Raw genomic sequence first — 10,498 nt, forward strand, 5'->3', positions numbered from 1 at the left:
ACATTTTAGCAGTTTAAAAATATAAAAAAATGATTTTTTTACACGGCACCCCTGCTCTCGACAGACGGCACCCCAGGGTGCTGCAGCACCCCGGTTGGGAAACACTGCTGTAGTTCATAACGTCCATTGTGTTCAGTTGTGGTGTTTGTGTTGGTCAGAGATCCAGTTTGATTGTTCAGCTTCAGTCTGTCTCTGAATCTCCCATCGAGAACATCATCAAATACAGTGAATCTGTCAGCCCGTTTATTGATTTCAGCTAACAAAGTGTTTTCAGATAGTCAATCACAGAAACATGTGGTTTCACAAACACATGTCAAGCAACCAATCACAGTTGGTTTCGATCATCGTCACGTTTCGGGGCGTGGAAATGTTGCCACAATAACAGACCGAGTATCTTTGTTTCCAGGCGGAACATTAAATAACGTGACACACATGTCTCCCGGAAATCCTGTATAATTCAACCAATCCGATGACGACTTCGAAACTCCAGGCCTGCGTTCAGCCCCGACAAAACGTTTTTAAAACGGAAACGGTGGTGCGTTGAACACCCTGTTCTGATGACGTAAGAGTTGCAACTATGGCAGCTGAGAATGCCATTATTTGTGCTCTTTTTGAAGAATTTTCGAAGCCTGAAGAAATCGGTATGAATACGTGTTTAATACTGCAAAATATATGCTCGATGTTAAAGTCACTGCCCTTGCCGTCCAGAATAAAAGAGAGCATCCCAATCGAGTGAAGGGATTTGTGGAAACTGTGGTGGCTAATTATTGTGATCCAACATTTGCCTTGCATTTCAGGATGAAAAGACAAACATGTCTTCTAATATCTTCAATTGTTGCGTATTCGTAGCTGCAGCGGACACATTTGTAAACGACTTTACTGAGACCCATTGTGCGAGCTGGCTCTTTAATACCGCGTGGTTTATATACATGTTGCTGCTGATTGAGCTGACATTTTTGACACCCCCACCAAACAAGAGAAAACGTATCTCAAACCCCGTTGCAGGAAACATGTCGTTCAACCCGGAAACCATAGCAAAACGTTGCGCACCAGTTTGAGCTTGAACTTGCCCCTGAACCGTTTCCATTTTGTGTGCCATATGCACCTGACGTTCAGCCAACTGTCCGTGGGCATGACGTCTGAGGCTGAGACTAATCATAAACTAGCGCTACGGCCCCAGTGTTTCCCTTTTTGACAGTCCAAAATTAAGAGCTCCAACCAATTTTCAGTGTCCAAATCGAATAGATTAAACATTCATTCTCTGACTCGGACCTGGATTTAAAGGGGACTCAAACGTCTTTCCAAAAAATGTTGTAAATTCTGCTATTATGAAAATAATATGTAACTGGGATATGTTGCATTAAAATCAATATCACATTTGCAATCATGCTGATGCTGGAGAAAACCGCACAGGCCTATATTTTATTATTTTTTAATCTACAAGTATCTTCAGGAAATATAAATGACAAATCAAATAAAATGATTGAAACAATAATAGAGTGTCAGAGCCAGATACAGTTATCGTGATCAGTACATGGTTTGTGAAGAAACAGAATCACACAGAGTTTGATCATTGTTCTGTGGTGAAACACGTGTAAATCACCTCCGTCACGTCAGATTTCTGGTGACAAACACAAATGAATAAAGTCATTCATATTAAATAAATGGCAGAAATGTATCATGAGGATTGATAATGCATTGGACATTAGGAAAAATTATGAACAAACAGAAGAACTTAGGACTTTTGAATAACTTAAACTTTTTGTAGTACGGTACTTTATTTGTGGATTATTTCATAATGTTTGACCTTAATGCTGCTTTCAGCTCCAGGCGTCAACTTCCTGTAGATCATGTAATTTTCAGCACAAGTGACCTGACATGAAGTGCTCACTAAATAGAAAAGTTGAGCGTTTTTTTGGTGAATGCTAGTCTAAAACCAACATTTAGATCTGCTCATGAGATCGCGATCGGTTGGAAGAAATCGTGGGTTGCGTGGTGCCTAACATTCTGAGGGTGACTTGCAATAATGACTGGGCGACTGTACATTATTCCGAGTAATAGGACATTGCATTATCATTCTGTACATGCTAAATTTGTATCTAGAGCTATAGGCTGTTGCAATTTAAACGTAACATTAATCTTCCCTCTATCACTCGGCTATATGGCAATAAACAAATACGTGGATGTAAAAAAAGGTCCAATAAAATCTATAATTTAGTCTGCTTAGGGGAACGGCAACGATATTACATTAATATTAAACCTGAAGTCCTCCGAGGTGATTTTCACTACAGACGATCACAGACACAAGATGGCGCCAGTTGCGTTTGTGTGAAAAGAAGCGCGAACCTGTGGAGTGATACGACGAGAGAAGCGAGAGTGGTTTCATGATGGATGACTGACAATATTAGGAAAAATTGAGCTCCTGCACAGTTTTATGAGTGCGACTGTTTGACCGTCTGCGGAGAAAAAAAGAGGCGCTGATTAAACGGGCAAACAGATTTATATTAGACAAGCTGCTCTCCGTTATCTCTCTCTGACTTTATTTTTTCTTCCTGGTTTATTTTAGCATGCTGAATGTTATTTATTTATTACATTCATTAGGCTAATAAAACGATTTGTCGTTGGATGTTAGCTTAATCTTCATTGCAATTAGCCTCACTCTTCACCGCACGCTCACACAGAAGCACACAGGAGCGTTTGAAAGCCGCATCTATCAGTGCAGATCCGCCTATATTAGCCCTAAAAACCTTTCTTTGAATTAACACACACATCCTTCAAGCCATTGTATATATTATTACTGTTCTTGTATGTTGTCTTTTGTGTTGTATACTGTTTTATGCATGCTTATGATAGAACCACTAGTTCATGGAATCTTACATGCATGTTAATTGCTCTCTTTGAATTCGTCTTCTGATGATTTAAATGAGAGTTTATATTATATGTTGATACTTATGCAACATATTATTGTTCTAAGAATCTTTAGTAGTTTTTATATATATATATATTAGGGCTGGGCAAGTTAACGCGTTATCATCGCGTCAACACATTAATTGATTAACGCCGACAATTATTTGATCGTGCGTTAACGCAGTTTTTTATTATTATGAAAGTCCGTTGCTCACTGGCTCTGAATACACATACAGACAAATCATGGGTCACAGGAGGGGTGAGATGTTGTGTTGATCAGTACTGGCTTGGGATGGGTGTCATCACGCGTCTTAACCAATGCGTTTGGGGTGGACCTAAAGACTCGGAGCGATCACACTAGTCAAACGAACCGGGCTTTGGGGGTCAAACGCGCTCAGGCACGGTTAAGATTGCCTAGTGTGAGTACACTCTTATTCTCCCGCATCCCGCACACACGAGTCTCTGCTCGCCCGCACCCCCATCAAGTGTTGTCCCGTGCCGCACCCTGTTGCGTTGTGTCCCGCGGGAGTCCAGGTCTCTACTCGGAAGGTGCCTGTTATAATGTTATGATCGAGGCTCTGGACTCTGAGCATAACTTGTTTTTCTATAACAAACTATACAATATTTTCTATAAAAACGTTAATGCCCTGGCAGTGGCAAATAGCTTTGGTTTTATATTTAATTTGATTACATTAATGTTATAAGTTGAAATTTACAATAAATATTTTAACTGCTACTATGTAAAAGGAATACTGCTGTAAAAAAGTACCTAATTTGTTTAAAGTGTTTGCAGACCAAATGTTATTGCACTTTTGTTCATATAGCAGTACTAAATGAATACACACACACACACACACACACACACACTCAATTTGCATGTAAGCCAGAAAGTCAGCTTTATTTATAAAGCGCTTTTGACAATATAGATACAATGTAAACAGAAATGGAAGGTGGTGAAAACTTATGTTGTAAAAAAAAAAAAAAGTTTTGATTAAGTCAACAAATTATGTATAAGTGTTTTCACACATAATCGCTGTGTATAGGTCATCAGTAAATGAGTGTGGCATTAAAATGGCAGTGTTTCCTAAATTAAACAAAAGAGCTTTTAGTTTCGAATGATGTGTGTAATGTGATAATGTTTTACAATATCAAACTGAGTTTAAAGCATGTAATGTGCTTATAGTTTTGCAGACTTGGTCCAAAGATTAGGTATATGAGTGAATGGTTCCACTAAGTGGGCCTCAAGTATCACTTTTAGTGTCTAAGCAATTTAAAAAAACTGTAAGTCAAACTATGACAATTTCAACTTCTTCTCATATATATGAATTGTATGTCATAATTATAACTTGGAATGTCTTATTTTTATCTCATAATCTCGACTTTTGTTATAATTATTAGTATTCCACGATTGATTTAGCATCTCATAATTTTGACTTTTTTCCCACAAATATGAGTTTTAATGTTGTAATTTTGACTTATTGGAAATGGTGACTTATTCAGCTGGTTTCACAGACAAGGTTTAAGGCTAGTTCCAGACTAAAATGCATGTTTGAGCAGTCTCTACTCAAAATGACTTGAATCTCAAAATTTGTACTTTTTATAATTATTAGAATGCCATAATTTTTTTATGTCAATTTGGAGTCTTTAATTGCATAATTCTATAATGTCATAATTTCTGCTTAGAATATAATCATTTTGACTGTTTATCCCACAATTATGACTTTTTATTTCATAATTTCGACTTTGATGTCTGGTAATTATGACTTAATATGCATATGTTAATTGTTAGCATGTCGTAATTATTATGTAGAATGTCATAACTTTTTTTTTATGTCAGTTTCATTTTTCTATGTCATAATCATAGTTTTTATGTCATAAGTAAGTTGTTATTGACTTTGTCATAATTTTGACTTGTTTAATCACATAATTGACTTAGAATGTCATTGTAACTTAGTCTGTCATAATTATGAGTTTTTAAGTCAAAATTAAGATTTAGCAAAGCATGATTTTCTTATAGGGTAAAAATGAGCTTCCATGCAAGAATCATACACACATTTTACACGTCACAGCATTTCTTTACGCTGCATGTTTGAGAATCATAAAACAAACAAAAAACAACAAAAACTAGATTGTTACAAATGTTATAATACTATAAAATACTTATAATACTATAATTATTTTAAGGTTTACATTACTTTGACATTAAAATACAGTAAACTAGCTAACATTGCTGTGAGGGTGTTTATAACAACAGAGTGACAGGAAATTTAACATCTGTCTCTCTCATGACCACCTTCATCAATTTCTCCATGATTTTCCTCTTTTTGTAACATTGTAAGCCAAGTTTCTGTCCCATTTTTGTTCTCTCCAGCTTGTTTCTATGCAATTAGCCTTTTGTATAGTTTTATAAGTTTACTGCTGTTTTCACAAATAATATTATAATATATCATAAATATTAAACATTAGGAAACATCAGAAGATGATGGTGAAGTGGAGTAGCTGTGTTTGACAGCTCATTTTTCTATTATCCTGTATGCAAAATGATAGGGTCCATACAAATATTGGTATAGTGAAATGTTGTATTTGCATATCACACTAGTCTTTAACTCTATAATGCAAGATGGTTTTGAATAGGCAGTCAAGCCAATCACAGTTTGATGTGTCCAATATATTCAGATAATTCAAAGCTAAAAGGTTTTTATTCTTGTTTCTCAGTTAAATAACATCAAACCAATGAAAATCCTTGGATGGAAACTTGGCTATAGAGATGCTATTGTGTATTTTTCTTTTGCTATTTGAGCATATGGGAACACAAAAATCATATTCGTCTTAGTTTTTGGTCAACTCTTTGGTCACCCTTCTTCATCTCTGAGTTAGCATGCAGCTGATACTCCGACATCATCTGTGAGGTAGTGAGTTATATGGCTATAGTGAAATTTAAACACTCTGATCATGTTAATGTTTTGCATAAGGTTTAATGTACTGTACCAACATTTACATCTCCAGATACACAGTCATGGCCAAAAATATCGGCACCCTTGGTAAATATGATCAAAGAAGGCTGTGAAAATTATTTTCACGGGGGGGGGGGGGGATATCATTATGAAATTCACTTCCTCTTATCATGACTGTATATGCAAAATGGATAAAGGTCTTTTCCATGTCATGCTGTTCAAATTTGTATAAAGATAAATGTAATTTACTAAACTAACAGAGCATGATATGGAGAGCTCTCCTATGAATTCTTTGAGCTCTAGTTTTGCATGTGGGAAATAGCACGTGTAAGTCTATTCATACTGAGATAAAAAAGAAGAGAGTAACAGAAAGAGAGTGATTTAGAGTTTAATGAAGGGAAGATGAATGTTTTGTGCATGTTTTTATTTTGAAGTCACATTTTCACAGAGATCGCATTTCACATATCATGATTCCAAACTATTACTCTCTCTTTAATGCTGATTATATCACAAACATAATCCCTTACAACGACCACATGGACAGTTTCTATAAAATACATCTGAGGTGCAATCTAAATGATATGAGATTAAGGTACTGTCTGTGGTACTACAGTTGAAGAACTAATGTCCATGTTTATCTTATCTTGAATGGAGTAAAACTGTTCTATCTCTTACAAATTTCAGGCCAAAGCTAGAACACCTCTCTAGAACCCAGCCCACACCTCCAGTGTCTTTATAAGCACATCAGGTCCTCCTTTTCAGCTTGATTCTTTACTGGCATCAATAAGCTCTCAGAGTGTCCATTTACCAACTTTGTCATACAGTCATCATCATCTGGTCTTCAGTCAACATCATCTGCAGTCATCTTCTACAATGAAACTGCTGTGGTCTCTCTTTGTTCTGTTGGTCTCCAGTCTGCTGGTTTCAGGCAGGGTGGTGCAAAACTTTTTAGCTGCACCTGGATGTCCTGCATTCTTTCTGAACACTCCACGGGGTCGGGTCACTCCGACTACTCCGCCAGGAAATCAATATGCACGAATCTGTCAGGATTATGGGAGACAAGACAGATTTGCCACATATTATGATACCCACTGGCATATTCCTGTGTGGACAGCATATAGATTTATTGGAACTGGTGCAAACAAAAGAATTGGATGGAGAACTGAACTTGGGGTGAGACTGCGTTCTTTTCCATTAAAACACAATATCAGTCAGTGATATCACTCTACATATATGTATTTTTATTCTGCATCTGTTAAATTCAATGATAGTGTATTGGCTGATTTGTAAAGTCTCCAGTCATGAAAACCTTGCAGGTGTTGCTTTGTGTCAACCAGTCTAAAAGAATTGCATAATTTTTCTTAGTATCACCAGAGAATGCTTACATTAAAATTAAAATAAATGCAAAGATTGAGTGATCATTCAATGTAATTTCTTTATATCACATTTAAATAGATGTTCATTACATTGGTCAACTATAGCTAAAAAAAGAATAGAACTGAAACTTTCTGCTATGCCATTTGTAGCGCAGCAGTGGCTACATCTGTTTTTCTTCCTTCATTACACTCTCCTTGAAAATAAACAGTTTTCAGTTTTATTAGCTCTTCATAAGTTAATTAATAAATAACAAACTAAAAAAAAGTCCATATGATCAAAGATATGGTAATTTAGGAATTCCTGGAGTGTCAAATGATAACCCTTACGAAAAAGAAGTTTATTCAAGTGTGCTATTAGTGTACTTCTTTTACTAAAAAATAGAAAGTATACTTTGTCTACTTTTTATGTACTTCTCAGAAATGGGCTTTATGTACTTCTCAGAAATATACTTAAAATGACATTTAAGTATACTTGACTTATAGCCTACTTCTTAGAAAAAGTCTAAATATATTTGAGCTATACTTGTGTTCCTAGAATCCGTGTTTTCATTGTTATACTGTAGGGGGCGCTAGTACACATCTTCTGTACAGAATTTCCAAAAAACACAAGTGAAGAAGAAACCGAAACAACAGATGCTTCCACATGTAATCTAACACGATCATCAGACATAAAACAGTATCAAAACTGTGTAAAGGTGATGTAACGTCGACCAATGAAGAGACTGTCAAGCTTTGGGGTGTTGATCGACTCCATCTACGTTTTGATTATCATTCTAAATCCAATTCATAGTCTTTTTTCAGCTTTTTGTTCAAAATGTTGTTTATTTCTTTTTTTATTATTATTTATGAAACTTACCCACATTCAAGTGTTTTAAAAAAAGAATGCATGAAGCTAGAATAAAATGTTTTTGTTTACAAGCAGATACCCTGTTCTTTTGATGTTTTGTATGTTCAGATATTCATGTAACAAAATATATACAAATTAATACCTAAATAGGGACATAGTAGTATACCTAAAGTATGATGTAAAGTTCACTTAAAGAAAACTTACGAGTATACTTGCAGTATAAAACTACTAAACTAGTAGTTTACTAAGACCATACTTCAAAGTGTACTAAAAATGCTACTACAAGTATTTAATTAGAAAACTATCAGTATTCATACAAGTTCACTTTTAGTATAGTTGCAGTACAAGCTAAAAATATTGTTGTAAGTTTACTACTGTTATACTTAAAAGTTTACTTTTATATACTAGAAAGTGGGCAAATTTAGTCCCAAGGAGTATTGAAATAGTACACTTACAAGTATACTACTAGTACACTGATATTTGTATACTTGCTACATAAAGTTTACTTAAAAATATACTTGAACTTTACTTAAGTATACTTAATAAAATAAACCTGAAGTATACTACTTTTTGGTAAGGGAAGACCACTTCCTGTGAAAAACTACATATATCACACATATATTTTGGACCCACATGCGTTGTTTAGGCTTAAACTGAGTGCTGAGACGATCTTTAACATGATTAGATTAATTTAGCTGTGCTGCATGAGATGCGTCCTGATCTAAACTGAAGTTGGTCTGAAACTCCATCTCTGTAATGAAGTCACACATGAGTGGATGTTTTTCTATATGGAGATCATAATGTTTGAGGAGTTACAGAAACCGTAGTCTTATCAAAATTGTCTGATGTCTAATTAATATAAATGTTGATGATAATTTAAATCGTCCACATTCTGTTCTTGCATCCATCAAAACAGCTCAACAATAACCAGCAGGCCTCCAATGCAGATTATGATGGATTTGGAGGAGTTTGGCACCGAGGTCATCTGTATCCTGTTTATCACACATCTACTCAAGCAGACGCTGAGTCCACATTCACTCTCACTAACGCAATACCACAATTTGGTACTCTGAACATAGGCCAATGGAAGGCGCTGGAACGTAGAGTTGCCACGATTATGAATGACTGTGTGAACACAGGTCACAGCGTGTATGCTGTGGTAGGGGCAGTTCCAAACAACACTCAACCAATTCACATCAATAATTTAAACATACCAAGCCACATTTGGAGTGCTTTCTGTTGTATTGATAACAATTTCATTGCCCGGCGTTCTAGGGGTTATATTACAGTGAACCAGGAGAATAACACTCCCGATAAGATGACTGTGCAAGGCCTGGAGGCTCACCTCACTCATCACTATGGGCTTCATTTTCAAGTGTTTGGAGGCCGATGTTAAGTTTAGGCGCTAAACTAGACAAATTATACTTTAAACTCTGCATGTTACATTCTAGCTTTGCCTTTTATCTTCAGCACTTGATGAACGTGTTTAGATAAATAGGATTTGATTTTTATTGAAAAGCAGAAACTACTGTACGCTACCATCTGCCATTGTAAGATTGTGTTTTATGATTGCCCATGAGGTAAAAAAAAAAAAAAAACTAAATATAACTGATATTTTGTAGTATCACTTACAGTACACCACTGTTGAAGCTATTCTGTTTGACTGGTTGCACTGTTAAAATTGTTGGCTTTTTATGAATAATGGTTTCTGCTTTTCTATTCCCTTATTTCTGAGTCACTTTGGATGAAAGCATCTGCAAAATGAATCAATGCGTACAATGCGTGTTTTTCTCAGTGTGTGTGTTTCTCATTTAGAAGAAAGGAACTGAAACAACTGCATTGTTTTCCTTTAATGACTGATCATACAACAAGTGTAGACCACAACAGATCAATCAAACTAACAATTGTAAGCAAAAGAAAATATGTAGGGCATGAACTTCACATGAACTCAGAAATGCATGATTTTGTTCCACCTGATGAGCATGCATACCAGTTAGTTTCACTTACCATCAAACACTGACTACGTTTACATGGACATCAGTAATCTAATTATTAACCTTATTCTGAATAAGACAATATTACGATTAAGGTGTTTACATGAGTTACTTTTAGAATATTCCTTTCATGTTCCCGTTTTACATGTTATAGTACAGATCGATTAATGGCACACGTCATTACGTCACCACGCGATGCTATCCAACGTCCCCTCCAGAATTTCACATATAAACATATAGTTCGTCTTCATTATGATGCCATATACAGTTTTGGGTGTTTCATTTTTAATTTACTGAAAGCTTAAAGTGCAGTTAATTATTTGTCATGCTATACATGCAAACTGATGACGGCGTTGTTAAAGCCATTCTTTTGTTTGCCGTCAAACGGTTGAGCACTGCCGTGTGTGTATCCTGTCGCAA

The sequence above is a fragment of the Sinocyclocheilus anshuiensis genome, unplaced genomic scaffold (assembly GCF_001515605.1).
Source record: "Sinocyclocheilus anshuiensis isolate Anshui unplaced genomic scaffold, SAMN03320099.WGS_v1.1 scaffold802, whole genome shotgun sequence".
NCBI classification, from domain to species: domain Eukaryota; kingdom Metazoa; phylum Chordata; class Actinopteri; order Cypriniformes; family Cyprinidae; genus Sinocyclocheilus; species Sinocyclocheilus anshuiensis.